At 39.7% G+C, this 5,680-nt stretch overlaps 1 long non-coding RNA gene across 1 annotated transcript; it reads right to left on the bottom strand.

Annotated features, from left to right (window-relative positions):
* Positions 1–649: 649 nt before the first annotated feature.
* LOC137423837 (uncharacterized) lies at positions 650–2,826 on the bottom strand. Its single transcript, XR_013621655.1, has 2 exons — positions 2,699–2,826; positions 650–1,413 (listed from the first exon to the last, which is right to left on the bottom strand). It is a non-coding gene; the product is annotated as an uncharacterized LOC137423837 (long non-coding RNA).
* Positions 2,827–5,680: the final 2,854 nt, after the last annotated feature.

Here is a 5,680-nt window from a genome sequence, read left to right as displayed (position 1 = left end):
CTTGTACAAATGGTTTATATCCCGTCCATTACGATTTGGCAAAATAGGATTCTTTGTGATGGAGAACCATTTATGGAAAATCTATAACACTTGTACATTTGCCTTGAATATAACTGCTTCATTATTTCTGGATGATAAAAATGAATCTCTGGGGTGATGTGAATGAGCAGAGTTTCCTTTTTATGGCGTAGCCCATCGGGCAGAGCCATCTAGAACAGTGTATGTATATGTATGTATGTATGCATGTATGTATGTCCCCTCAAACGTATACCAATCAGAGCTGAGAATCTGGTCACATGACAGGGTGATGTGATTACGTCTGATGTCGTTATGGTGGTGTGGCGGCTGACCGTCTCTACCGGATTTTAAGGTGTGCTGGAGTTGCTCTGAGACGTACTAATTCCGAATATTCCTTTGGTTTTGCTCTGCGATGGGTAGTTCTTGAGTTATAAGAGGACAAACAAACAAACATACTTTACTGCTTTATATATATATATATATATATATATATTGTACAAATGTCAAACAAACAATCAACTGACAGAAAAATATATATATATATATATATATATATATATATATATATATATATATATATATATATACAGGGGGCTGCAAAAGCAGGTATACAGTAATGAAAAACAAAACGTGCGCACAAAACGTATTTTATTGATTATACAAGCATATCAATAATAACATATCAATAATAAACATATCAATAATAAACATATTAATCCCTCAAATGTTCAAACTGTTTGTCCCCGGCATTCACACACTCCACTAGTCGAGTGTGGACAGTGGACACCCATGCACACTCTGGCACAAAGGTCTTTATCAGCATCAATTTCCTGGCAAGCCTCCCGTATGAACTGAATCATGGCGTCAACAGAACGTGGCTTGCGTGCAAAAACCCTGTCTTTTACACATCCCCAGAAAAAGAAGTCCATAGGGGTGAGATCCGGCGAACGTGGTGGCCAGTCAACGGCTCCCCAACATCCAATCCACCTGTTGGGAAAGTCTTTGTCAAGTAGCGCACGCACAGTGAGTGCGAAGTGCGGTGGCGCCCCATCCTGCTGAAAGTAGAAGTCGTCCTGCTGCTGTTGTTCGCGTAGCTGTGGTATGATTGTATCCGTCAGCATGTTCAAATACACGTGTTGATCGACAGTCCTGTGCAGAATGATAGGTCCAACGATAGGTGACTGGTCGACCACTCTTCGGTGAGTTGTGGATAGAGCCCGTCCTCTCAAATTTGTCACGTATCCGGTAAATCGTGAGCCTCGTTGGTGGAGGCGATGCAAATGTTTCTCGCCACTGCTCTCGCACACGTTCACTATTCTCTTCCAGTACTGTTTCAAAATCCAGTTGCGCTCCTCGTCCGTTGAATTACCAGCCATCGTTAAATTTCCACTTCACCTGCAAATAATAGATGTATTATAGAAAAAATTACGAAAATAAAAATATTAAAAATGGTAATAATGATTTTAATGAATTAAATGAATTCTAGTATTAAATGAATCCGAGCACCACTATTATAATACTGGTAATACTGGTATAATCCTGACTGTATACCTACTTTTGCAGCCCCCTGTATATATATATATATATATATATATATATATATATATATATATATATATATATATATATATATATATATATATATATATATATATATATATATATATATATATATATATATATACATACATACATACATACATACATACATACATACATACATACATACATACATACATACATACATACATATATATATATATATATATATATATATATATATATATATATATATATATACATATATATATACATATATATATGTATATATATATATGTATATATATATATGTATATATATATATGTATATATATATATATATATATATATGTATATATATATATGTATATATATATATATATATATATATATATATGTATATATATATATGTATATATATATATGTATATATATACATATATATATATATATATATGTATATATATATATGTATATATATACATATATATATATATATATATATATATATATATATATATGTATATATGAAGAGTTCAGATGCAAAAACAGATATATCCATTTTTGCTGAAATGAGAAAATCACGATTTTCTGCTGTGCATTCCAGGTGAAACCCATCAAAATGACATGGGCTGTATCTTAATCAGTAAATATGAGATAATAAAACGGCAGGGTTTCAAAAATTAAAATTTATTAGAAAAACAAATGTTTGGTGATTTTGAACACGTTTTCCCGCAAAAACAGATAACTCCATGGGTCGTTTTTTGTCAAAAACAGATAAATCCAAATGTCACTGTAGAGACAAGTAAAAGTAGTATGAAATGACCAGAATGTCATTCTTATGGCAAGTATGATGTGGCATAATAATAAAATTAATACCAAAAAGGCTTCAACGCCCCCAAAACCAGTTTTGCCAGTTTTCTGTTGCTGATAAATTTACGGGTAAGAATCAATCTTTTGCAGACGACCACAGCCACCGAGGACACTCTCATGGCACTATCCAAAGTCACCATCACAAGTCAGCAGTATCCCAAGTAACATCACAAATCAGCAGTATCCTAATCCACCAACACAAATCAGCAGTATGTATGTCAGCATCACAAGTTGCCAGTACAACACTCCAAAATCAGAATCATAAACCTGGCAGTAAGCAGTGTTGGCAGTATCACAAGTTGAGGGGCTGTCCACTGAGTACGTACACGGAGTCACCTCACCCGGTACACCAAATTTGCAAAAGCAGAACTGACAAAATGATAGTATCATTCAAGCCTTAACAGGGGTTTTGCCATCCTGAAACATTCCAGTCTGTGTGTGTGTGTACTTTATGGAGCAGCCCCCCTATCCACCCCCCCCACCCCCCCAATGCACAAACATGAATAACGAACAACATGACGTCACAGATGATGTCAGAGAGCAGATCCTACAACAGCTGAGCATGCAATGGAATATCACAAAAATCAGTTTTCAAGCCTATACTAGCACTGAAAGGGTACATCACTGACCGACTGAAAAGGTGTGTTCGCCTCCTGATGATCAGGAGGCGAACACACCATTTCAGTCACAATAACCTTTCAAAAAATTTCCCAATTGGAGTCCAGCTCGGAAACTGATTTCTGCAACATTCCACTAATACTGATAAGCGGAAATCGGATAACCCTGCCACACTTGGCACTAGGTTCATGGAATCACACAAACTCTATTCTTCATCACTGCTCTCATCTAAGTCCTGTCTCCCAACATTCTGTCCAACATCAACCAAGGCATTCTCATAAAATTCTCTGACTCCTTAACCAGCACCAAGTTCATCGATCAGCTTCAGGACATCCGTTTTCTTAGCTTCCTTCACGCAGTTGACCATTGGACTCAGAACAGGCTTGAATGATTCCCATTTTTTTCCCCTTTTCAAAACATTGTGATAGCAAAAGTCAAGACTGTAGACTTGTTTGAATCCAAGTTTGTCCCCATCTATCTCGAGCACCCTGGCCTGGCTGATTTTGAATGAACGGGATGAGGAGCAGTGACCTGTCGCTGCGGACTTGAAATCATAGCAAGCCCAATCAGTGCCATAAACATGAACATTTCCATCCTTTCGTAAAATATCGAGGTACTCAGATGGAAGCAGAATGGTGTCCTTCTTCCGAATGTCCTGTTCAATCCGGCCAAAAACACGGTCAGCAGGGAGGAAGCTATGGCCACGTATCGGAAAGGTGTACTCGATTTTCAGATCCCTAAATTTCTGCTTCCTTAATGCAAAGAGCATGGACAAAACATTGATATTTTTGTTTTGCCCATAGCAGGAATCAGAAAATAGCCGCAGTGTTTTAAACTGAGACAGTTCTTCATGGACTACAGTTCCAAAGTAATGCTGAAGGGCAGATGCCACCATGTTGCTGTCCTTTCTGTTCTGATTTTCCAGCCAGACGAACAGATGAATGTCCTCCTTCCCTTGTGGCTGGCCTCGCCCACGGTGACGAACAACACCAAAAACATACAGATAGAGTTGGCGGGAATAATACGTCTGTCCAATGGGTGATTTGGGTAGAACGAGGTTCTCCATGATGTCGAAACAGACAGTGAAGGTTATCCCCAACTGCATTCATAATGTCGTAAAACTTGCGTCCCCTGCGACGATGGAGGAGATACATGGCTGATGTTTCACGTTTCTCCTCATCAGATAGCTCTGGATCTTTTAACTTTATACGGTATTTCACACAGGAACTGCATACATCTTTCGCAGGGTGTCCAAAGCCAAGGTTAAAATCATACACGAAGACACTGTAGTAGAATGCGTACGAAATCTGGGCATGATTCTGATCCGCGAACAATCGATGCATCTTCTTGACACTGAGATCTGTCGGTAGGTACTTCCGGCCAGGGGCACCACGCCGTGCATAGTGACTGGCTCGACAAGTAAAAGTCCCGATGTGCTGCCGTACTGCTGCCTTTCTCTCATTATTCTCCTCGACCTTGCGGGCACCGCCACGATTCTCCGGCCGGGCTACTCCCTTTTCGAACCAGTACTTCGCTATGTTGGATACTCGATCTTTTTTTACACCTGAAATTACAATGAAAAATTATGAAGCAAGCCAGAAAAAACAGCTGGCAATTTAAGCACCAGGTAAGATTATTTTCCAAATAAAATGTACGACGGACAATGGACATGATGGAAACTGTCATGTTGCAGCACAAAACTTCATTGAAAAAAACCAGTGCTTTTGAAAACCAAACAAGATTGCAAAATGTAAATCAAAATTATGATCCAGACAGCAGTGGATGCATGCATAATGTTATAGAATAACATGACAATTTAATGACTGGCCACTCTCATCATGAAAATAAATAACTACTGTGCCTTGCCCTGGCCCCTGCAGTGGTTGTGGTCAGAAGAGGGGTGGGGGGGGGGGGGGGTCAAGAAGTGACCCATCCTGACATGACCAGCAACGCTGAAAAAAAGAGCATTAATTATTTTTATAGATCTGGAAAAATACTCACAAAAGATGCTGAGGAATGATGCCTTGCACACTGGCACTTTCTGTCTATCTTCCGTCAGCACAAGGTATTTCACATCGATGTCCCTGCTCTTCTGCCTTGCTGGGTCATCCACCTTGGGCCTACGGCGTTGAGCTGCCTTAATGTTCATGTACGATAAGAGTATGGCATCCTGCTTCACTTTCTCAGCCGTCGTAAACAGGAGCCCATGCACGTAACCCACATCATCGTCAGTCAGTGTAGATGCCATGCACAAATCAGAGTTATGTACACAAGCTACACACGGAATTTTTCCGATCGAACTGTGCCGCCCTTTCTTCGCCACAGAACGAACAGATTCCTCTGGACGGCGCTTCTTCTTACGCCCAGATGGCGAGAGCATCACTGGCTCTTCGATTTCATCAAATTCCTGCATTATTCCTTGCAAATTACAGCAGTTTTTAACGATAAATCGGACAGAATTTCACTCGCTTCGCCGATACGCAGGGCGCAGACGTGTTGGATGCAGTAAACAAGCCGCGTGCGCTGATTGGCTGAATGGATGTATCGGGGTTTGGGAAAGTACGGCCTCGGCGCTTATCGTTTTCTGCAACGAAATGCGATCTTGAATGGGAAAATACGTGGACGCTATCG

This window comes from Myxine glutinosa, unplaced genomic scaffold (genome assembly GCF_964187855.1).
Source record: "Myxine glutinosa unplaced genomic scaffold, kmMyxGlut1.1 SCAFFOLD_1818, whole genome shotgun sequence".
Classification (NCBI taxonomy): domain Eukaryota; kingdom Metazoa; phylum Chordata; class Myxini; order Myxiniformes; family Myxinidae; genus Myxine; species Myxine glutinosa.
Note: the sequence above shows the minus strand (reverse complement) of the source record. Positions and strands in the feature narration are given on the sequence as shown.